General features: G+C 43.1%; 1 protein-coding gene across 1 annotated transcript in view; it reads right to left on the reverse strand.

Moving 5' to 3' along the window:
- LOC135200655 (tuberin-like) overlaps positions 1–25,385 on the reverse strand; it is a 220,006-nt gene extending 194,621 nt beyond the window's left edge. The window contains exon 1 of the mRNA XM_064229262.1: positions 25,219–25,385. The gene's annotated coding sequence lies outside the window, so the exon portion shown is untranslated. The remainder of the gene's footprint in view (positions 1–25,218) is intronic.
- Positions 25,386–25,625: the final 240 nt, after the last annotated feature.

Consider the following 25,625-nt stretch of genomic DNA (forward strand, 5'->3'; position numbering starts at 1 on the left):
GAGACGATTCGAACGGACTTTTGCAATCCTGTAACGAACCCTCTAGAGGATCGTTCCATTCTACGCCTGTTGTTATAATAGGCTCTTTCTCGTAAACCCGAACCGGGACCGAGAGAAGATACTTCCTAAGATATGAGAGAGCTGTGGAAGATCAGAGTTGATATGGACCATGGTTCCAAAAATTCGTTTCGAGGACTGGAGGGACGACTGAATTGCTTCCACTTCTTTCAGATTATGATCCAGGACATCTGAAACCCTCTCCAGATGTCCGGCAACCTTCTTTCAATCACCTCAAGAGATACTTAACGCACCGAGAGATGTTCAGAATCATTCCTAGATCTTAATAAAACATTTCAGTTTCCCGGTAGGAAAAAACTGTAGAGGTCTGAATTGCAGTCTATTCAGGGAAACAAAAACAACTTCTTTAGGAGGAAATGGTCCCCAGCAAGCTCATCCATTCCCTCACACAGTATGTTTACTTCCCTCCCCCCCCCTAATAAGGCTGCGCTTTGCCTAAGCAAGAGAGCATATAATAGTGCAATGTTGTGGTAGACTCGTAGTCCCTATACCGTGCGGTAACGAGCACCGAAAGGAGTAAGATATCTCTGTAGAACATATTCAAGGCCAAACGAATGCAATGTTTATTCATTCATGTAAGGAATGCCCCCTCAATTTTAGGCTCAAAGTCCGTGATTGTAGGGCAGAGATACAGTTCGTCAGTCAATCCCGCAGGAGAGAGAGAGACGTAACTGCCAGCACAGAGATACGGTTAGTCAGTCCAATCCCGCAGGAGAGAGAGACTTAACCTAACAGCGCATAACAGCGAACGAGTTGGTACTGGCTCGTTTGGACTGGAGGAGAGGAGTCAGAGGACAGTGACAGCAGCAGCTTTACGATTCGTCCGTCATCGCGTCTCTCTTAACTTTATGCCTGGGTTGCCAGCTACCCTATTCTATGAAGAAAAAGGGTTCGTTATTTTTTAGCATAAAGAGACTCTCAAGCTGGTATATTTAAGCGTAAACAGAAAACGCTAAATATTATAGATGCGTTTGTGTCGTCAGAACACTACCATACCAACGGTAAAAGATAAATCGGAAACTCCTGGAAGGCTGCAGGGAGTAACGATTAAATGTCCTTAAAATGGACCATAGACCTCTCGGTTGCCATCCGAAGAGGTAACTACAGCAAGCGTATATGACTTGAACCAACCAGAAAAAATAAAATAAACGCAAGGCAAAATATGAAATTATATCACAATCAAAGTTTGTTCATACTTACCTGGCCAGACATATATATAGCTGAATTCGGAAATACAGCTACATATCATTATGACAGGCAAGTTTCATGAACAAAACTTAGGAGAATCGAAGCAGTCAGCTCAAGCTTCTTATGTTATTGGACATAAGCGTTCATTGACGTAGTCTACAAGTCTATTTTCTTGTACGAGTCTGCGAATGACGAATGAGAGCTCTTCCGAATCTTGTCATAAGTAGCTATTCGCTTACGCAATATCAAGTTAATGAGATGTTTGTCAATGAGAACTAACCATTTCCGGACGGGACAAAGAGATATTTTTGTCAATGAGGGGATACCCACTTACTTGACAAAACGATAGTATATTGTCAATGGGGGAAAGTCACTGAATTGACAAAACGGTAATCCAGGAAGTCGAGCATTTATTTTCCGATTCCCGTCTCAAACGAGGAAGGGGCAAGAATCCTGTTAAGAGACTGGGCTTACGTCAGGTATTACGACGATGTTCAATTCGGCAGCGTAGTCCCGACTAGGAACTAACAAAATCTATCATCTGAAAAGCCCTTTCAGATGGGCTAAAAAGCTGGCAAAATTATCCTGGGAAGAGGAAGAAACTCTCCAACCAGCTTCCTCTCCCGTATCACAACTAATGCCTGCTAAAGCTTAAAATTTATTGGCAGTATGGCAAAGGCAGTCCTGTTCTTGCGCTTTCCTGAAGAGCGTACTTTTGATGAGTGCCTTTGCAACATCCTACTGAACGTTGCCGAGAGTCCTGACGTGCAGGACATCGAGCCTTTATAACCCGTAACTGCCTTATCGCAAAGTCTTGACTGCGGTAGTCCCAACTTAAAATTTATTGGCAGAAACTGGCAAAGCTTGCGGTAGAGCAAACGAGAACTTCCCTTGAGCTTTCCTTAACTCCATCCACCTATGCGAAAAAACAATATTAATTGACAGAGACCTCTTGAATTCACGAAACCCGATGTCTTGCTGGGTTTCGAAGAAGTTGTCTGTTCACTTTAAGCTTACTCCGAAGCACTGCCTACTTCACATTCTTTGCAGGTGAGGTAGAAGGTATCATCGAAGGTAGAGGTAAAAATTCTTTAAGCCCAAATCTGAAACAAGAGCTTGAAGAGTTCAACAGAAACGTTCAGCCAGGCGACACACCTGGCTCGCTGGTGCACGCTCGGCGTCCACTGGAGCGCGCTTGGGCGTCCACGTGGAGCGCGCTCGGCGTCCACTTGGAGGCGCGTCGGGACGTCACTGGAGGCGGCCGCTCGGCGTCCATCGGCGCGCGCTTGGCGTGCACACCGCGCGCCCCTGGCTTGGGCTGTGGGGGGGCCTCCGCTCTCAAAAGCTTACTGCTACTATGACTTCTTTTACGTATTTCTCGTGGAAAGACGGACACGAGTTCAGGCGACGTTCGCTTCTTACTTCTCACTGAAACGCATAACGAGAGAGAGAGAGAGGACGTGAAGCGTCCTCTTCTATAAAGCTTCTATTTAGAGGGCGCGAGTCCATCCGAAAGCTCCAACCCCTGCGCGGGGAGGACGCTTCGGAGGACGAGAAGCAATCCTTCAGGATTCGTGCACGTGCACGCACTTAGGCAGTCTGGGGATTTTCATCAGAAACTGCCGAAGGCACGCCAGATCGGTGGGGGTTCCTCGTAACCCTCCTTCGGCTTTCGACATGCTCTCTCACTGGTTCTGGGAGTCAAGCCGAGGTCCCCGGTCCTAGAGGCGAAACGAGGCCGATCTGACGACCCTCCACTACACAAGGGGTATCACCTGCACTTCTGCACTTCACTTTTACTCTCTAAAGCAAGCACTTTCGATTCTAAGTTTACGAATCGAAGGAGTATCAGAGAAAGGGCAATTTCTCTACAGACACTGCTTAGGGCCCGAAGGCAACACTGCAGGGTTAGGAGTAACAATTACAGAAGTAGCACTTCACAGCAATGAAGGAGAGCGAGCACCTCTCGTAGACATATACATAGCCCGTAGGCCATACTACAGGGTTATGCAAAATAAAGTCTACAGGAAGGTTAGCAGGTCACTACCCTGACTTTTGTTACTGATTAATTGCGTACGTACGAATCATACGTCTTCCTTACGGAATTAGACATGTTTACTGATTAATTGCGTACATACGATCATACGTCTTCCTTACGGAATAGACAAAGTCTCACACTCCTTACATGACAAATCTCAACAAAGAAGCAAGACCCCATACCCCTCGTACATACCAAGTGCGAATCTACCGAAGCTACGGTAGCCCCACACCCTATCTTTGCAGACAACCCCGTCTGAAACTAGCCTAACTAGATTCAGATATTTTATGCAAAAATGAATCAAATTCAATCATTTAAGATAGCGTATGCCTAGCCACAAATCCAAGTGATAAATCAAAAGACAATTAGGATACTTAGCGGCAATGAAGTTTCCAAAATCCTAAGACGGAGGTACTGAAAAACAGGTGTTTTCAGCACCGCGACGAGAAAAATATGAATAGAAAATGGGAATGATTCCTGATACCCGCCTCCCAGCGGCGGGAATGGGTACTAACCACCTGACTCCCATGCGTGTGTCGTAAGTGTTTAAATTTCTGTCGGATTCGGAAAATACAGCTTATATATATATCTGACAGGTAAGTTTCATGAACAAACCGAAGATTTATGTACACTCGGGGAACTCAACGAACGAGCGCCTGACACAGAAACTAGTCTTAGGAGAACCAAAATCTATAACTAGCAGCAGAAGTGCGAATAATAATAAGAGATGAAGGACAACGATCAGGAAAGAATATATGCAGAGACTCAAGGCGATACTCAAGTCAAAACTCAATGCCGGTAAATATGATAAAAAGCCATAAACACATGGGCAGTACCTGTAATCAGATACAGCGCAGGAATAGTGGAATGGACGAAGGCAGAACTAGGCAGCATAGATCAGAAAACCAGGAAACATATGACAATACACAAAGCACTACGACCCAAGAACAAATACGGACAGACTATACATAACAACCCGAAAGGAAGGAGGGAGAGGACTACTAAGAATAGAGGGCTGCGTCAACATCGAGAACAGAGCCACTGGGGCAATATCTGAAAAATCAGTGAAGACAAGAGTGGCTAAAGAGTGCATGGGAAGGAGGACTAATAAAAGTAGACTTCGAAGACCCAGAAATATACAGACAGAGGAGAAAGACAAACACTACAAACCAATGCACAGACAATACATGAGAAACAGACTAAAGAACTAGCCAGCGATGACCCATGGCAATGGCTACAGAGGGGAGAGCTAAAGAAGGAAACTGAAGGAATGATAACAGCGGTCACAAGATCAGGCCCTAAGAACCAGATATGTTCAAAGAACGATAGACGGAAATAACATCTACTCACCATATGTAGGAAGTGCAATACGAAAAATGAAACCTACCACCATAGCAAGCGAATGCCCGGCACTTGCACAGAACCAGTACAAAAGGAGGCATGAGTTCATTGGCAAAAGCCCTCCACTGGAGCCTGTGCAAGAAACATCAGCTACCTTGCAGCAATAAGTGGCACCAACCTGAGGAGTGATAGAAAACGATCAGGCAAAGATCCTCTGGGGACTATGGTATCAGAACAGATAGGGTGATAGGTGCAAATAGACCAGACGTGACGTTGACTGACCAAATCAAGAAGAAGGTATCACTCATTGTGATGTCGCAATACCATGGACACCAGAGTTGAAGAGAAAGAGAAGGAAAAAATGGATAAGTATCAAGATCTGAAAATAGAAATAAGGATATGGGATATGCCAGTGGATATTGTACCCATAATCATAGGAGCACTAGGCACGATCCCAAGATCCCTGAAAAGGAATCTAGAAAAACTAGACGCTGAAGTAGCTCCAGGACTCATGCAGAAGAGTGAGATCCTAGAAACGGCGCACATAGTAAGAAAAGGTGATGGACTCCTAAGGAGGCAGGATGCAACCCGGTCCCGGAACCCCAAACTATAAATACTACCCAGTTAAATTGGAATTGGAGGACTGTGATAGAGCAAAAAAATAAAATAAATAAATAATAATAATAATAACTAATAATAATAATAATAATAATAATAATAATAATAATACAGTCAAACCTTGACATACGAAAGTCAAACTTACGAAAAATTCAAGTTATGAAAGCAAATTCGAAGATTTTTTTGCCTCTGCATACGAAAATAATTCAGGTTATGAAAGGTTGTTGCTGTAATGTCCCAAGATCCACCTGGACCACCGAGAACAATTTTAAAACTCACGTGCCGCCAACTGCATAGACTCGCCACAATCCTCCCGCTCTCCCATTGGTTCCTGATGCTAGTCACCGCTGTAAGATCCTGCTACCCTATTGGTCAGCATCTCTCCCATCGTGCATCTACACCAGGCGTTCTTCGATCACTCCATAGCAGCATTGTTGTCATAAGCGCGCGGAATTCGTTCGTTCATATACGATTTAGTTTGTTAACGTAAATTCGTGTTAGTGATTTCGCTTTGTACTTTATTGTGTTGTGTGAGAACTTAATTAGTAACTTATTTATGTACGTATGGTCATGGGTCCCAAGAAGAAAGTTGCTGAAGTTCACGGAAAGAATAGGATGCTTTCTATGGAGACAAAAATGGAATTTTTATTATAAAATTAATATTAATAATACTTACCTGTATAATTTATCTACCCCTAAATCCCCAAAAACCACACCAAAATTCACCAAATTGGCAACCCTGTTACCTCCTATTCTGTCCGCCAGTTGGCAACACTGTAGTTGACAGGTACAAAACCTTCCCTTGAAAATCAGTTGTGATCGGCAGATCATGGGGTAGGATGGGTGGGACTAGATAAATTATACAGGTTAGTATTAATATTAATTTTATAATAAAAATTCCACATTAATAAACATTACCTTAATATAATTTATCTTGCCCGATTAACCACATTGAAAAGGAGGAGGGAATCCGAGTACAATTTCCCTTTCGGGCAGAATAGGACATAAAACAATCAAAGAAATATGTATCATAGGCAGTTAAAAACTCAGCCCGAGGTCTAAGATGCTAAGAACTCTAAGTCTCCTACCCTAATGCCGCCGAACTGCGGTAGTAAAGGACAAGGAGTAAGTGCATAGTCAGTCTGTCTGTACTAAAGTCAGGTGACCGACCAGGTGACCAGTCAAGACGAAATGAGGACAGCAAGACTGCACCCTGATGACTTTATCAAGCACTACAATGACACCTGCTCTCTCAAGAATGTCTGGAGCCAAGAGAGAGGAGCGGGTATTGACAACTGGACTGGCTGGGCGATTCAAAGCTAAGCAAACATTGGGGGTGTATCAACACAACCCAACGTCGCCAGCAGCGATATCAGCTCATGAGCAACTCCTGACTCGAGCTTTCTGGTGCCAAGAGAAAGAGAGCGAAGCAAAAAGGCGACTCAGTCCCGAAGGACGAGTGCCAGCAGTCCAACCTGGTCTCATGTTAAACGATCATCGGAGGGTGTATCAACGCAACCGACTTCGTCAACAAGAAACCCAGGGCTACTAAATGTCGCCTGATCTCGCACAAGTGTCTGACTTCGAGAAAACAGGCGAGACAAAAAGCAGATGGTGAACGAGTCACCAGATGACAGCAGACGATCCATTGACTAATTCCCTATCCAGAGGGACAATGGAAGAAGTGTGAGTCATCAGGACAAGTGAACCAGTGGCTAGTCCTAGGTCAGCATCGACTTTGGGAGAAGCATAGTAGCCAGTGCCGACAACCCAGTGGCTGGTCCCATGTCCACAATGACAATGGAAGCAGCATGAGTTGTCAAGCAGCTAGTCCTTGTATCAACAACACCTAAATACCGAACTGCCTAATTCCCATTATAACTAAACCAAAAACTGTCATAAGTTATAATGTAAAAATAAAAAATATATACAATAAAAAATAAATAGTATGCAGGTAGCAACCAAACGTAAAACAGGAAGACTACCTAATTCTCCTGTCTGACGACCTGTCCTGCCATCACCAACAGGCCCAAAGAACAAAGGTCGCTTAGAAGTAGAGAAATATCCCTCAAGTAAAAAGAGGCAAAAACAAAATTAGAACGCCAAGTCGCTGCCTCAAGCACCTTGGTGACTGAGACATTCTTCATAAAAGCTACTGATGTAGCAACTGCTCTAATACTGTGTGCTCTCGGCGTCTGGTCTTCACATTCAGCCGAACCACCAGCTTTAACAATAAGATCTCTGAGAAAAAAGGATGCACCATTCTTTAATATGGGTCTCTTGACATTTTGGGGTGAAACAAACAGATGACAGGGACAACCCTGAATGTCCTTCGTCCGGCGTAAATAGCATGAGAGCGCCCTAACAGGGCAAAGAACTAATTCCTCATTTAAATTACCGACAAAGTCGACCAGCGACTTCAGCAAGAAAGACCTGGGAATGGGATTATCAGACGATTCAGTCTTTGCAACAAATTTGGGAAGGTATGACAAAATCATGTCTTGTCCAGATCTGGCAACCAGAAAAAGAGAATGCTTGCAGTTCACCCCCACCCTCTTGGCTGTAGCCAGCGAGACACGGAAGAGTGTCTTAGAAGAGAGGTCCTAAAATCGGCCGTATTCAGAGGCTAGACGGAGGGAACCTTAAGGCTTGAAGGCATTTTATTAACGTCCCATGTCGGAGAAGAACACTGCAAGAAATGGGTCGAGATAGGGAAAAGGATCAAATTAAATCTCTTATGACATAAGATGAAGAGATTTCAGGGAGCCTCGCCTTAAAAACATAGGAAAGCATCAACCTATAACCCTTAATACCAGTAGTCAAGAGTACAAGTGTTTTCTTGCTTTGTTCTTCAATTCCTTAATAAGTTTAATACACAAAAACATTAAAACCTAACAAAAATGATATTGTTTATTGTACAATAAAGTTTCATACATACTTACCTGGCAGATATATACTTAGCTATACACTGTCGTCCCCGATAGAATTCGAATTTCGCGGCACACACTACAGGTAGGTAGGTCAGGGGATCTACCGCCCCGCCGCTGGGTGGCAGGAATAGGAACCATACCTTCTAGAAACCAGATTTTCTCTTCCACCTGTCTCCTGAGGGAGGCGGGTGGGTGGGCCATTCAATCGTATATATCTGCCAGGTAAGTATGTATGAAACTTTATTGTACAATAACTATCCATTTTCATCATACATTCAACTTCCCTGTCAGATATATACTTAGCTGATTGGCACCTTTGGCGGAGGGTAGAGACAGCTAATTACTGATTAGACAGGTAAACAACATACGTTGTAGGTAATAAATAAATAAAACCTTAGTTCCTATGTGTTTAGACGAAGGGTCGACTTCCTAGCTATTGCTAGTACGTAGTCTGCTTCGTCTCAAAGAGCCTCAGCGAGGATGTGACCTATGGCTAAGAGTTCTTGTAGATCTGTCAATGGGTCTTTATCCACTTACTCGACAGAATCTAATGTTCATTTGTCAATGGGGTCTATCCACTTACATGACAATACACCTATGCCTAGGGGCATAATTAAGGAGGCACAACACGATCCCGATCACCTGATCCTAACACGAGGGTTTGTGTTTCTTTTAGTTGAAAAGAGCTATCCCCAAACTCCTTTCAAACAAACAAACCAAAGACAAAAACACTATGTTAACATAAAAATTAACTCACTTAGTTAAGGATCAGTGTCGGCTCCCTATCCCAGCAACGTATCCGTAGACACGTAAAACCAAGAGAGAAGGATCTCTCGTAGGTCAACTTGACCTCCTTCGTGCAAAGGAAGTCAACACAGAGTTGCATCTCCTGTAAGTTACAGCTAATATGTCCTTCACGACATATCGTTATGTAACGACAAGAATTCATAAAACCTCGCACTTCAAGCGCTTTTAATTCTCAGCTGTTTGAAGGAATCATCAAGTTATTCATGAAGTGCTTTAGTGATCACTCTTATTTCAAAGAAGACCAGGGCTTCCTTTGAAATGGATCTTTTCTGGATGAAGCCTAGAGCCTGGCTTGCGCCTGGGTGGCACCTCGCGCCTGGCTGGCGCCTCGAGCCTGCCCGACACTTGGTTGGCGCCTAAACTCCTGGAAGGCGCTTTTCGCCTGACTCATGGCTGGCGCCTCGCGCCTGGAAGTAGCTTCGCGCCTGGTTCCAGACTGGCACAATTTGGCGTCTGGCTGACTCTCTCCACTTGCTGGAGCTTCGAGCTTGGTAGTCTCTCGAGGATGTCTGGCGATGCCCACATCGGACACACTTATCTGTCCGATTTGTTCGCCTCTAGCGCATCTGCGCTAGGTTGGAGGACCCCCTCTTTCTCTTCATCAGACAATGACAGTGTTCCTTGAAACTGTCTGCCTCTGGCGTTTTTACGCCTGTTTTGGCATATGGCACCTGGTTGGCGCTACATTGTCCAAAAGTCCTGAACATCCACAATAGTTTTATCAGGAGACTGGAGAAGAGTGGAAGAAGTTCTTCCACTTTGAGCTTTGGCCTCTCCGGCAAGGGGAGGTGATTGTAATCAGCTACATCCAGTAGACGATAGGATATCTAACCGTACGTGAGATAAGAGTCTTCTTCCGAGGAGGGTCCTTCGTGAATACTTCCGTGCTCACGAGATCTCTTCTTACAGTTTGAAGGGGTGTCTCATTGCAGAATCTTCCCTATCCTTGCCCGAAGGAAGGGAAGAAGCCTGGAAGTCGAAGGAGACTCCGAGCTGAAATTGGGAGTACTCCTGATTTCTAGCTCTTTATTGTATCCCTCTGAACACCTTCTGGAAGCATTCGAGCCATTATCGCATTCCAAAGACTCTGTAGGCAAACGTTTGAACCATTCTACTGTAGATGAAAACGTAAGTACCCTGCCTGGGACAACGAAACCTCTATCTGAAAACAATGAATCAGGAATAGGGGGTTTTAGTTCTTTTGCCAGACATACTATGCTGGCAATAACCCATTGCCTAATCTCCATAGAATCTGATGCGAGATTCCAATGCTCAAAAAATTCACTTGTCTTCTTGATCATTTAGGACCAGAGAAACAAAGAATTCCCTCATAAAAATTCTCAAACGAAGTTCGATGAGGAGCAGTTCCATCTTGTCGGAACACAGATCTGTGGCCACAAAAAAGATCCCATTAGAAGTACATGATATCCTACTCTTGTCATATTGAGGTATCGTATAAGATCCCGAAGATCTTAATCCTCTGCTATCTCCAATCCCTTTATAGAGACAGAGTATAGCCTTTTACTGCGTTCTTTGATAGCAGATATATACAAAGGTGATTCTTCCCTCTGAAAAGGGAAGAAAAAACCGCTATGTGGGTTCACAGAGGTATCGGAAGAGGACAGTTTCCTCATTCCCTCTAGCATGATCTGCAGCAATTCTATATCTTGTCCATGACTATTGTCATTTACCTTGAAAAATCCTCTCATTCATGTCCACTTCTGGTCAGTCTGCACGCAGACAGACTCAGAGTGGATAGTAGGTTGTTAAGGCTCCATTTATATAGATGCTGATAGAATATTCAGACTGTCTTGGAAAAGACTTCCAAAACATGCTGTGAGAAGAACGTGACCTCTGTGAATCCAACCTCTCTAAGGCCTAAATGAGGCATAAAGTCTTATCCTCTCTTTCTTTGACGCCCTTTCTTTATCTTAACTTCTGTAAAGAATTTATATTTTAGGGAAAAAAAACTAAAGTTTATTCCCCTTTCTATAAAATAAAGATGGCGTATATTGCTACCTCTCTTGGTTCGAGGAAAAGGAAGCAGTCTACCGCAAGACTGTTCGTCTTCTACCTTGCTAAGAGATCTATGAGAAGACTTTTCGCAGGTTCTCACAACTCTTTGCAATAAATGTTATTATCATCGATCGAGAAGGTTCTCACGGACATGCAAAATCTTGCATCGAACCTCTTAAGGATCGTTACATTCCCTGTCTGTTTTCCAAATAGGTTCTCTTTGTTAACGTGAACAGGAGCGAAAAAAGAGATTCTCGATGCTCTTAGCAATATGAGAGAGTCATGGAATTGGCCTAAGTGATTAAATGGGTAACGAAATCAGGAACGAATCTTGCGTTACGAGCGTGCTTGTCTGAGAGGCTACTGGACTCTTAGGTTAATAACTCGCTAAAATGAGAGAAAATATCTTTCTGGCGCTTTTTGGCGCATTGCGCCAGGTTGGCCACTTCAGCGCTTTGCGCCAGGCTGGCCGCTTTCTTCTAATTCTCTTTATGTTATGTGCCAGAACATCTGTGCCTTTATGGTACCGCCCGACATCCTTTCACATGTTAATTCCGTTCTTAGTAGAAAAAACTCTTATATACGTAGTATAGTCCATTCAGGGAAACCATTTCTGCACGAAGAGAATATTTCCCATCCCACTCATCCATCTTCTCTGAGCAATATCCGATTCTAAAAAGGTTGTGTGCGTTTTCTCGAAAGACTTGACCATACCGTAGTCTTAAGTTAATTCTCTACTACATCCATCTCTCCACTAAGCATTAAGCATGTATTCTAATAAGCCATGCTTTCCGTAAGCATGAGAGCATTATATAATATAATGTTCTGCTGCGTTAGAATCCTTTAATAATGTTACCTACGGTAAACAGCATTGAAAGGTTATAATATCTTTCTTATTGAAAGCTTCTTAGCAAAAGGCAGACAATATTTTATTCATGTTAGCTTAACTATCCCCTCCATTCGAGACTAAGGTCCATGATTGTAGTGGGGGAATATACGGTTAACCATTCGATCCCGTTGGAGAGAGAGATGTAACTGACTGTTCCTGACCGAGACCTGGATGGTACTGTATTCTACGCCTCTATTATTTGGAAGAGCCTATAATCAATGAATGAGAGCTCGTACAAATCTTGTTTAATTTGCAAACGATTGCCACTCTTTCTGTAAATGGTTGGTTGCATTAGTTAGAAGGGGGAAGATTTTAATATCGTCTTATTAGTAATGAACATGATATTGTTATGATACAATAAAGTTTGTTCATACTTACCTGGCAGATATATATAGAGCTGTATTTTCTGAAGTCCGACAGAAATTCAAAAACTTCCGGCACACACAGTGGTCGGCCAGGTGGTTAGTACCCATTCCGCCGCTGGGGAGGCGGGTATCAGGAACCATTCCCATTTTCTATTCATAATTTTTATTTCCACTGTCCCCTGATGAGGTGGGTGGGTACTTAATTATTATATATCTGCCAGGTAAGTATGAACAAACTTATTGTATCATAACAATATCATTTTGTTCATGAACTTACCTGTCAGATATATATATAGCTGAATCCCACCGTTGGAGGTGGGAAGGGACAGAATAGAAGATTTTGGGAAACAAATTGCATGCAGATGATTTACATCTTGGTTCCACCTGTTAGCATTGCTGGCTTCGTGGTTATTGCCACGTAAGTCTGCTTGTGCTACTAGAGTTGCCAGCGAGGTAGAGACCTATATAGCTGGTGCACTCCAGATGATCTGTCAACAGGGGCGAGACCACGACGTGACTAGACCATATTGACCATACCATGAGGGCTAAGAAGTAAAATAAATATATATATAAAAATATATATCACCACCTGACCAACCTAGCCAAAGTAAGGTGGTGTTAACTAAGGCTTAAGAGTTAAGAAGTCACCGTTGTCGGCGACTCAACTACTAAATTAAGAGCTCTTCCTAACCATTTTCTACAGGATAGGATGGAGTGGTACTTCTTGCCCCCAAGATTGTGTCTGCAGACACGTATGGCCCTAGCGAGCAGCAGATCTCATATGCCATCTTCAACATCTCGCAGGGAGTGTGAATTGAACACAGAGTTTGCTTGTTTGCTAAAACATGGTACTCAGGATGTTGCTGAGTGCCATGCTCTGTTGAAATGCTTCCGAGGCCGCGCCCTCACCATCGTGAGCATTCAAATCAAAGATTTCAAATCTTTGTGCAAACACACAATGAAGAGCTTTTTTGAAAGAACTCCTTAAACAATAAAGCCATGGTGTTCTTCGATATGGGCAAGTCTGGTCTTTTCGAACACTGCAGATTGTCCGTACGACTTCGACTTTCTTTTTCGAGTTTTATGTAGATAAAACTTGAGAGACCTGACAGGGCACAGGACTCTCTCTGGCTCCTGCCCAATAACTTGTGCCATCCTTGATTTCCAAGCTCCTGGCCCGGCCCCAAGGAAACAAGACGGGTTTCCATTCTTAGGCCACAACGGAAGGCTTAGAGAACGCACCGCCTTGTGTTCTCTAATGCCAAAACTTCTGACGATGGCTGAAACCTACCTCACTAACCCTCTTTGTCGTATCTAGGGTGGTTAGAAAAAGGCCTTCCTGATCACGTGCAAGAAGTTAACAGGTAGGAGATGTTCGAATGCTTTGACATCAAGAACTTCAGACCTATGTCTAAGTTCCATATTGAAAGCTTCGATCTGGACATGCCACAGTCAGTCCAGTCTGTACTAAAGTCAGGTGACCGACCAGTTGACCAGTCAGACGAATCAAGGACAGCAAGGCTGTACCCTGAAGACCATAAGGTACTATTCTTCGCTGAAGGATGAGTGTCTGGACTGCCTGGTCGATTCAAGCTAAGCAAACCTTGGGGGTGTATCAACGCAACCCAACGTCGTTAGCGAATCAACTCCTGAGCACTCCTGACTTGAGCTTCTGGTGCCAGGAGAAAGGAGCGAGGAGCAAAAAAGGCGATTCAGTCCCGAAGGACGAATGCCTGACAGTCCAACCCTGGTCTCATGTTAACGATCATCGGGGGTGTATAAACGCAACCGACGTTTGTCAACAAGAAACTCAGGGCTACTATAAGTCTCCTGATCTCGCACGAGTGTTCTGACTCCCGAGAAAACAGGTGAGACAAAAAGTAGATGGTGAGCGAGTTTCGAGATTCCACAAAACTCAAGATCGTGAAGGGCTTTGTTGTTTGACAGAAGCAAATCTCTGAGCCCAAAGGTCCGTCAACAACATATTTGGCGTATTCTTTAATAGTTGTGACTGCCAGCTTATCCCATTCTTCAAACGGAAAGGGAAGACGGCAATCTTATGCTGTCAACATCTCGATAGTCTGAACGTAGTCCAGGACTCAGAGCGGAGAGGTTATAGGTACCTTTCGTGTAAAGTAGGACCGACTCTCTCGGAAAAGGTCCTTGGAAGGACCGTGACCTCTGTGAATCTAGGATCTTGAAGGCCAACCATGGGGCGATTAGCGTCATTGTCGCTCCCTGTGATGGTATAAATCATCTTATTATATTTCCTAAGCGTTTGAATAAGGGGAAAAGAGACTAAACATCCATCCCCGTTCAATATAATAGGATGGCGTTAAATGTTACCCGCTCCCGGATCGAGAATAATAGGAGCAGAGAAGAAGAAGCCTCTTTGTCCTCAACCTAGCGAAGAGATGAATGAAAGACGTCGCCCTAAAGTCTCCATAACTCTCAAAATACTTCTAAGAAATATTCCACTTGGAAGTCAGTAGTTGCTGCCGTCGATCGAGACGATTCGTACGGACTTTGCAATCCTGTAACGAACCTCTAGAGGATCGTTACATTCTACGCCTGTTGTTATAATAGGCTCTTCTCGTAAACCCGAAAAGAACAGGGGACCGAGAGAAGATACTTCCTAAGATATGAGAGAGCTGTGGAAGATCAGAGTTGATATGGACCACTGGTTCCAAAAACTCGTTTCGAGGACTGGAGGGACGACTGAATTGCTTCCACTTCTTTCAGATTATGATCCAGGACATCTGAAACCCTCTCCAGATGTCCGGCACCTTCTTTCTATCACCTCAAGTGATACTTAACGCACCGAGAGATGTTCAGAATCATTCCTAGATCTTTAATAAAATTTCAGTTTCCCGGTAGGAAAAAACTGTAGAGGTCTGAATTGCAGTCTATTTCAGGGAAACAAACTTCTTTAGGAAGGAAATGGTCCCCCCCCAGCAAGCTCATCCATTCCCTCACACAGTATGTTTACTTCCCTAATAAGGCTGCGCTTTGCCTAAGCAGAGAGCATATAATAGTGCAATGTTGCGGTAGACTCGTAGTCCTATACCGTGCGGTAACGAGCACCGAAGGAGTAAGATATCTCTGTAGAAACATAGTAAGGCAAAACAAATGCAATGTTTATCATTCATGTAAGAAATTCCCTCAATCTTAGGCTAAAGTCCGTGATTGTAGGGCGAGATACAGTTAGTCAGTCAATCCCACAGGAGAGAGAGAGACGTAACTGCCAGCACAGAGATACGGTTTAGTCAGTCAATCCCGCAGGAGAGAGAGACGTAACCTACCGCGCATGACAGCGAACGAGCTGGTACTGGCTCGTTTGGACTGAAGGAGAGGACAGTGAAAGCAGCAGCCTACGATCGTCATCTCTTAACTTTATGCCTGGGTTGCCAGCTACCCTATTCTACGAAGAAATAGGTCTGTTATTTTTTAGCATAAAGAGACTCTCAAGCTGGTATATTTTAAGCGAAACAGAAAACGCTAAATATATAGATGCGTTTGTGTTGTCATAACACTACCAATACAACGGTAAAGATAAACAAATCGGAAACTCCTGGAAGGCTGCAGGGAGTAACGATTAAATGTCCTTAAAATAATAGACAATAGACCTCTCGGTTGCCATCCGAAGAGGTAACTACAGCAAGCGTATATGACTTGAACCAACCAGTAGTAAAATAACGCAAGGCAAAATATGATATTATATTACAATAAAGTTTTTTCATACTTACCTGCAGACATAGTACTATAGCTGAATTCGGAAAATACAGCTACATACATATCTGACAGGCAAGTTTCATGAACAAAACTCAAGAGAAAATTGAAGCGGACAGCTCAAGCTTCTTATGTTATTGAGCATAAGCGTTCATTGACGTAGTCTACAAGTCTATTTCTTGTACGAGTCTGCGAATGATGAATGAGAGCTCTTCCGAATCTTGTCAATAAGAGCTTATCCGCTTACGCAATATAAAGTTAATGAGAAAGTTTTTGTCAATGAGAACTAACCCATTTACGGGACAAAGAGATATTTTGTAAATGAGGGGATACCCACTTACTTGACAAAACGATAGTATACTGTCAATGGGGGAAAATTCACTGAATTGACAAAACGTAATCCAGGAAGTCGAGCATTTTTATTTTCGATTCCCGTCTCAAACGAGGAAGGGGCAAGAATCCTGTTAAGAGACGGCTTACGACAGGTAGAACGACGATGTTCATTTCGGCCAGCGGTAGTCCCGACTAGGAACTAACAAAATACTATCATCTGAAAAGCCCTTTCAGATGGGCTAAAAAGCTTGCAAAATTATCCTGGGAAGAGGAAGAAACTCTCCAACCAGCTTCCCTCTCCCGTATCACAACTAATGCCTGCTAAAGCTTAAAATTTTATTGGCAGTATGGCAAAGGAAGTCCTGTCTTGCGCTTTCCTGAAGAGCGTCCTTTTTGATGAGTGCCTTTGTAAGAATCCTACTGAACGTTGCCGAGAGTCCTGACGTGCAGGACGTCGAGCTTTTACATACCCATAGCTGCCTTACCGCAAAGTCTTGACTGCTGTAGAGCAAAGAGATCTTTCCTTGAGTTTTCCATAACTCCATCCAACCCTGGACTTTACGAAAAACGCAATATTAACTGACAGAGACCTCTAGAATTCACGAAACCCGTGGTCTTGCTGGGTTCGAAAACAAAAGAAGTTTGCCTTTTCACTTTAAGCTTCCTCCGAAGCACTGCTTACTTCACATTCTTCGCAGGCGAGGTAGAAGGGATCACCGAAGGTAGGTAAAAAAATCTTTAGGCCCAAATCAGCTGAAGAGTTGAAAGAAACGTTCAGCAGGCGACACACCTGGCGTGCGCTGGCGCCTGGCACACGCTCCGGCGTCCACTGGTCGGCGCACTCGGCGTCCACTGGCTCGCGCTCGGCGTCCAATTGGCTGCGCGCTGGTGTCCATCCGCGTGCGCTTAGCGTGCACGCACACGCCTGGCGTCCATCCGAGCATCCCGTTCAAGCCGAGCGTCAACAGAGCGTGCAAAAAATCGTCACGCTTCCTGACAGGCGTCATGCAAGCGAGAGAAAGTGCCTTCGGGAAGAGCGAGAGACATCTCGGAGAGAAAACCGACTGCACGAAGCAGTCTCCCAGGTGAAGGTTGATCGTTGAGAATACGCGGGGCAAGGGAACGCCTTCTTATTCTCACAGCAACAAAGCTAGGACATCCGCGCTCAAAAGCGTCCTGCTAATATGACTGCTTTCCCTTTTCTCGGTGGAAAAGACGTGCACGAGTCAGGCGACGTTCGCCTTCTTATTAATTCTCACTGCAACGCATGACGAGAAGAGAGAGAGAGAGAGGACGTGTGAAACGTCCCTCTTCTACAAAGCTTCTATTTAGAGGGCGCCGAGTCCTTCCGAAAACTCCAAACCAATGCGCAGGGAGGACGCTTCGGAGGACGGAGAGAAGCAATCCTTCAGGATTCGTGCACGCACTTTGGCAGCCTCGGAGTATCTTCAGGTCTGCCGAAGGCACGTCAGATCGGTGGGAGTTCCTCGTAACCCTCCTTCGGCTTGTCGACCTGCTCTCTCCTGTTCCTGGGAGTCAAGCAGAGGGGTCCCGGCCTAGAGCGAAATAAGGCCGATCTGACGCACCCTCCACTACACAAGGGGCACTGTCACTGCACTTAGCCACTTCACTTTTGCTCTCCAAAGCCAGCCTTTCGATTCTAAGTTTAACGAATCGATAGAGTATCAGAGAAAGGTCAATACCCTCTACAGAACTCGTTTAGGGCCCGAAGGCAACATTACAGGGTTAGGAGTAACAACTACAGAAGTAGCACTCTTCACCACAATGATAGGAGAGCGAGCACCTTAGATTCCAAGATACAGATGGAATCTATAACGTAAGGGCATTACCTCACGAGACATTTATAGCCCGTAGGCCATACTACAGGGTTAGGCAAAATAAAGTCTACAGGTAGGTTGGAGCCTACCCTGACTTTTGTTTACTGATTAATTGCGTACATACGGAATCATACGTCTTCCTTACGGAATTAGACAAAGTCTCACACTCCTTACATGACAAATCTCAACAAAGAAGCAAGACCCATAGCCCTCGTTGCATATCGAGTGCGGAACTACCGAAGCTTTCGGTAGCCACACCCTATCTTAGCAGACAACACCCTCTGAAACTAGCCTAACTAGATTCAGAAATACAAAATGAATCAATATTCAAAACAATTTAAGATAGCATATGCCTAGCCACAAATCCAAGTCAATAAATCAAAAAGACAATTAGGATATTTAGCGGCAATGAAGTTTCCAAAATCCTAAGACGGAGGTACTGAAAACAGGTGTTTCCAGCACCGGCGACAGAAAAATTATAAATAGAAAATGGGAATGTTCCTGATACCCGCCTCCCAGCGGCAGGAATGGGTACTAACCACCTGGCCGACCACTGTGTGTGCCGGAAGTTTTTGAATTTCTGTCGGACTTCAGAAAATACAGCTATATATATATCTGACAGGTAAGTTTCATGAACAAATAATTTTTTCCAATAAAAAAGGTTTCCAATTCCGATCTATCTTCCATTTCCTGTCCATCAAGTTGGGAGAAGAATGAGCAACCGGAGGAGAGCACCTGCTTTCGTAAGGTGAAGAGCTTTTAGCAGTACCGATTCTAACCTGACAAGGGCTACGGCCGCCTGTGCGACATCTTGAGTCCCCGCCAGGAAAAAAGCCGATCTTGCTCTTGCCTTTATTTGCATTAAGACTATCTGAGAAGGGCGACTGGCTGCCTGTGCGACAACTCCCATTCTTATCAGAAGAAGGCCTCGAATGTCTTTCACCTTTCGCAGAATCAGGCTCTAACTCCATCGCCGATGAAGATCCATGGTTTATAGTTTCAGGCGCTTTGCGCCTCATCTCAGGCGCTTCAGGCGCTTTGTGCCTCGTTTCAGGCGCTTTGCGCCTCATTTCAGGCGCTTCAGAGGTTTCAGGCACTTCAGGCGCTTTGCGCCTCGTTTCAGGCGCTTCAGGCGCTTTGCGCCTCGTTTCAGGCGCTTTGCGCCTCATTTCAGGCGCTTTGCGCCTCATTTCAGGCGCTTCAGGAGCTTTGTGCCTCGTTTCAGGCGCCTCAGGCTCTTTGCGTCTCGTTTCTGGCGCCTCGTTTCAGGCGCTTCAGGCGCTTTGTGCCTCATTTCAGCCGCCTCTTTAGAATCCTCTCGCCTTGTCGGCGATTTGCGCCTGGCCGCCTCGTCCGAGCTGTCAAAGACTTCTATCGGACGGGATTTCTTAACGGGAAGGAAGAGATCCTTTCTCCTGGGAGGATCCTTCTTCAAAACTTCTATTAACGAAGATATCTACTGTTGCCTTTCTCCTAGGATCTTCGTAGAGTCGTCTTCTTTCTCCGTATCCGATCTAGGGGAAGGAGGATTTAATGAATAAATGTCTTTCTTCTTCTCAGGTAGATAGCCTTCCGGAAAACTTTCGAGTTTCCGGGATAGAATCCCAAGCTGGCGATTTCCACGATCTTTTAGAAGGTCTCGACAGCTTGTGAGAACTCCACCCTATTTCCTTTCGATGAAGACTCGGATGACGAAAAAACACTGTTTTAGGATGCCTTCCAACGGCTATCCTTGGCAGTCTGGGACGCTACTACAGATCCTGCCGATGGTACGCCCCGACCGTTGGGGATTCTCTGAAACCTCCTTAAGGCTTTCGACATTCCTTCCTTTCCTCTGGATGGTGAGCTTGGAAGAGGTCTAGGCTCCGAGAGCGAGACAGAGCCGATCGGAACGCACCCTCCACTATTTTAGGACGCCTTTCCAATGGCGAACTTGGCAGTCTGGACGTTCTACAGAGTCCTGCCGAGGGACGCCTGATCGGTGGGGATTCTCTGAAAACATCCGTGCGATTTTCGAAATTCCTTCTCCTCTGGGCTTGTGAGTTTGGAAGAGGTCTAGACCTGGGAGCGAGACAGAGCCGATCAGACGCACCCTCCCACTTCAAATGGGGGAACACTATATTCACTTCTTACCTTTTAAGAGCTCGCGTTTTGAGCTACATCCATTATCTCAAATTTGCATTTATAATTTGTAGTTTCTGTGGAGTAAGAAGGTGATGAGGATGCGACAACTACTATTACTGCTAATACTCTAACTGCTCGTTAGCAAAAACGCTAATTAAAGCTTATAAATAGTAAGCGTATCTAGTTATATGCTTTTTCTGACTTCCTAAAGTAGGAAATTAGAGTTTAATATTTCCTCAATAAAGTTGTAACCTTTATTACATGTAATAATGAATAAATATTAATAATTCCCTTATTGCAAACTAATAGTGAGTGTCTACCGATAATTTCGGTAGTTTCACTTAGTATTTTCTTCGAAATTTCGAAGCGAAATTCATTAAAAATTAAAATTAAATAAAAGCGTATGCCGAACCAAAGACCCAGTACTTCCCTCCAAAAGACAGCCCAGAAGATCGATGGCGATGAAACACAAAAATCAAATTAGGAGGAACCGTAAACGTATGTTTACATTCCAAACGATAGAGAAAATCTGGTTCTAGAAGGTATGGTTCCTATTCCTGCCACCAGCGGCGGGGCGGTAGATCACCTGACCTACCTACCTGTAGCGTGTCCGCCGCGAAATTCAAATTTCTATCGGGACGACGGAGTCTATAGCTAAGTATATATCTGACAGGGAAGTTTGAATGTATGAAATTCTACAATTAACAAGATATTAAATGTTTCATCACTCATTCCATGTGGATGGTACTATTACAGTAAACTTTGCCAGAAAATCATATTTTTAATTCTGGAATATGATTAGCCCTATGGCCCAAAGTAAAACAAACTTTACAGATCTTTGCTGGACTGAGCTAGTTTAATTTTCATCATGGTGAGTAGATGGAAGGGGAATAAATAATAAAATACATGAACAAGTGGTTCAGCAAACAGGATATGCTCAAGACACTACTTATTCCAAATGACAAGTCGAGCAAAATTCACACTTAAACTAGTGTAAACACTTGTTAATTTTTACTTGAAAAAATCATGGCAGCCTGATATCCCGGTAACAGTAAACTTGTGATAGATTTCCATATGCTTTTAGTATTTAGGATACTTAATGAACTGGGAAAAAATATTAAGAACTGGTAATAATGTTGGTTAAATAATACCAAACATTGTTGTGGGGTAGAATGCAATGTTAGGAGCCACAGCTTAATTGTGGCTTTGGGGGGTGCGGGGTGGCTTCCCAACCAAGACAATTGATGTTCAAGATCAGGGCAGATGAAGGTTAAATCTGGTTAGGTCACATTCCCTCTGAAATACCTAGACTGCTGCAGTAGCCCTAACCCCTCGCTCTGCACTTGGCCCAAAATGAGTACTATACTCGTTTTTTTTCCATCTGTCCATCCGCCTGAGGTGTTTTTGTATGGTAACACTGCGTCCCGGGCTTTAAATAGTTACGGTATGTGTAAGTTTTAGGTAAATAAAAGGATATCTGGGTGTACATTTGCAACTGTAAAGTGTTTTAATAATTTACTGTATGCGAAGTACACCGTTAATATTCGAAATAGGATATTATTATTGTTGAATGAAAGCTGAATGTAACTATCTAAAGCCCAGGATGCAGTGTTACCATACGGAAACACCACAGGCGGGTGGACAGATGGAAAAAAACAGAGCATAGGTACAGATACACCCCCATTTCATCACCAATCCGGTTTGTCAAATACCCTGTTCGTCACCGAGAATATCCACTGTGAAATCTGTTTCATCGCCATTAATCCGCTTTCCTTAGACTGCAATAATATACCTCCAACCTAAAAATTTTTTTTCTCTCTCTCTCTCTCTCGTTGTACATCGATATACACTAACTAACTTAATAATAGTTAGTTGCTGAGTATGCCTTAAAATCATGCCCAAGTAAGGGAAACCATTATAAGCATGTCAAGCTCTGGAAGTTGTGGGATGCCTATAAGGAGAAATCCATCACCACTACCAAATTCTTGAAAAATTGCCAAAAGTTTCTTCCAGTGTAAGCAGTGTATGTACATGTCCGCAATGGAATTTCAATATCACATATATTTCTTAGGGTATTCACTACATTATTTTTATGGGTTTAGCATTCTCCTTAGACAATCATAATAAACAATTAAATTGTTTTTGTCTTTTTTATACTGTTACTGTTGCATTTTAATATTTTTTGCGGTGACGAAACATGCTCAAATGATGGTGATGAAACAGGGGTAATTCTAGGTAATAACTCTACACAGACTGCAAGGAACAGTCCCGCGGATATGATAGCCACCAGGGATGGGGGCATCAAATGTATTTTGCAGTGTTTAGAACTGGCTCCAGGGGGTTAATTACAGTCAACCCCACAAAAATAACGGTAAATTCTTGATAAGCAACTGAAATATTATAGGAAATTGTAATTTCCAAAGAAATACCCACACGGAGTTATTAGCTAGATCTACCCTATTGGGTTAAAAAAAATGGTGACGAACAGGACTGGTGACGAAATGAGCAGATCCCCTAGGTGCTAGAGGAAACAACCGTCTTGAGTCCATCTTACTCAAGCACAGTACTATTATTCACTTGATATTTAATTGGTGAAACAAGAAAACAATTACAACTTTAAGCATATCATTAAAAAGATCGAAGTTTCATCAACATAATGTGATATATGAAAGCGCCATATGAACTAAAATAGCATGTGAGGTCTTCGTAAAATAGGTTTTCAAGGCAGTTTTTAAATCCAATATGGCGTCTTTCGCATTCCAGTCCCTTTCGTGTTCAGCATTGATACCACATCCTTCCCAGCGCTATTTTGAATAATACTTGCATATACGTATATATGTAATGTTTATTGATCTTACTCATGATTGCAGTTGTAATCAGCACAATAAAAAAACATTTTGTTGCCTATATTAGTGTAAATATGAGACTACTTATTCCCGGGGTCATGGTTTGAACTGAAACTCATTTTTACCTTGTGATCAGTGGTTTTATCCTTACTACCATGACAAATGAAACTCCACAGTGCTTATTTGATTGTAATTATACACATTTTGTTCTTAATTCACTCCAAATTGCACTTGAAATACATTGAGAGAGTCACTTGAAATAATTGAGTGTGTGTTTGACAGTAAAGCCATGGTGGGAAAATTTTTTTCTTAATGTATAGGGTGTCCAAAAAGGCTCAGTATACCATTACAAATATTTATTGCTCAGAAACCATGTAAAAGAGTAATGCAGTTTTTTGTGTAGAATGAAGTGCTCTGAATGTAAACTTGAATGTAGAACATTCTACACAAAACTGCATTACTCTATGTTATATGGCTTCTGAGCAATAAATACCTGTGATGGCATTGGGGCTTTATGGACACCCTATACGTAAATATGGCTGCCAAAAGCAAATGACAGATTAGTGAATTGTTTATGACAAAAATATTGTATTTTTTTTAGCACTTTTTATTGATTCAAGTCTACATTACTATTTTGACTTTTTTATTTTTAATAATAGTACTTATGCCTGAAATAAATGTAACCCTTAATGCTTGCATGCTAGGAATGGCAAAATTTCATCGTTGCCAATTTAGTGGAGCTTCACACATACACTGATGCACTTACAAACAGTTTCCATGAATTCTAGTTGTCATAGTAATGCAATAATGATAAAATTGCTCTAATATGTATAGTATATACTACAAATAGATACGCTAATTTCACTTATTTATACGGTTTTGTGTAAGTCTTATACCCAGTTTGGAGGGTAAACACACACCAATTGGCAACACTGATAAACAATAGGAGAGCACGAACAACACCGTAGGTACTGTTCACAGCAAAACCGTTGATATTTGAGTCAGGAATCTATTTACTTTTTCAACAACAAAAATTTTCATAATTATCATGAATATGTAATAAATTTATGTAATTCATAACCTTACACTTAATGTTTAACTATGTATTTCAAAATTATCCAGCGTGCCCTTCTTCTTTCCTCCCAAAAAATTGCGAGTTTCCTTGGACTCGAGGGTGAACGTCGTCATCGTATAAGATTGTTGTGAATAAAGTGTACCAGCATCTATGAGTACGAGTGGTGTGCGGATTTACAAACCACATGAAATGGAAAGTTTAGGTATTGACGCAAGTGACTCCGCAAACATCGACATGGCGTCAATCTTCTACACGTAAGGTGTTTCAAGTAAAAATTTCAAAAGCTTCATGGAGGTAAGTTTGCACTGTGCATGGCTAGACTGTCATTAACCTCTGTTTAATCTTAAATTATGACATTATTTTGGACTTTGGGAGAAAACTCTTATTTCGAGAGGAAAGTAGAAGTCTCGGGGTGCTGGTTCCACGACCAATGACTCGACTGGTGTCCATCTCCGGTGTCAGGACATGTTAGATAACTTTTCCTGGAAGGTGGGTCAACAAGTGGGCAAGACTGGCCCAGGTACTACCTAGCTACTAGGTATACCTAAGAGACTAGGTAGCGAAATCTTCCCCCTCAAGGCTAATTTCCTGAAACTGGGCATGACAGCAACTGGGCAAGACTAAGTATTACAGATCTCCGTGGGCAGAATAAGCTCATTAATACCCTAAGGTAGCCTACTATCTACATCTCTGAGAGAGATGGGTCAACTTACAGAAATTCGAGTCTCGAGAGGTCTACCGTAAATAAGGGCCTTATCATGAATGCAAGGTAAACGATACAAATAAACCCTACTTAAAAGTGTTATGCATTATAGACTCAACACCTCCATCTCGTAATTAACCTTGAATTAATACTATAGTCATCATTATGTACTCTTGATGAAACTCAACTAGGCGTACTAGCTACTTAGGTCTACCAATCTGCCAGTAGGCTAGGCGACGACTAGGTATCCCCTGCCTCATTTACGGAAATATAAAGAAAAACATCGGAAAATACCATCACCTTTCGATTACGGATAACACTGGCGGTGGACAGTCAAAGTAGGCAGACTGTCAGATGAAGAGAACCCAATTAAAATATTGACACAGAATGACCACTCGCGACAATAACAATACTTGAGGGACAGGGGCGCTCGTTGAGTGGCCCTTCGCTCATCTGTTGGGGAGCGTTCTCAATGACTCCAATGCAAGGTACGGTGGCGTTCTTTATTTCTCCTGTCACGAGGGGAGATAATGTGGTGCTCTTCAGCAAATTGCGTGCATGCATGCACGAAAAGGCATCGATATAGCTGGTTTTCATTATCTTAATAGATATCATAACTGATCACCAGTCCCCAGCTGTTTTCGAGTCCGAGAATTGGGTCTAACCCTAGACTTTTAAGATTTATACCAACTCGTCAGTCACATGAT

The sequence above is a fragment of the Macrobrachium nipponense genome, chromosome 27 (genome assembly GCF_015104395.2).
Source record: "Macrobrachium nipponense isolate FS-2020 chromosome 27, ASM1510439v2, whole genome shotgun sequence".
In the NCBI taxonomy this organism is placed as follows: Eukaryota; Metazoa; Arthropoda; class Malacostraca; order Decapoda; family Palaemonidae; genus Macrobrachium; species Macrobrachium nipponense.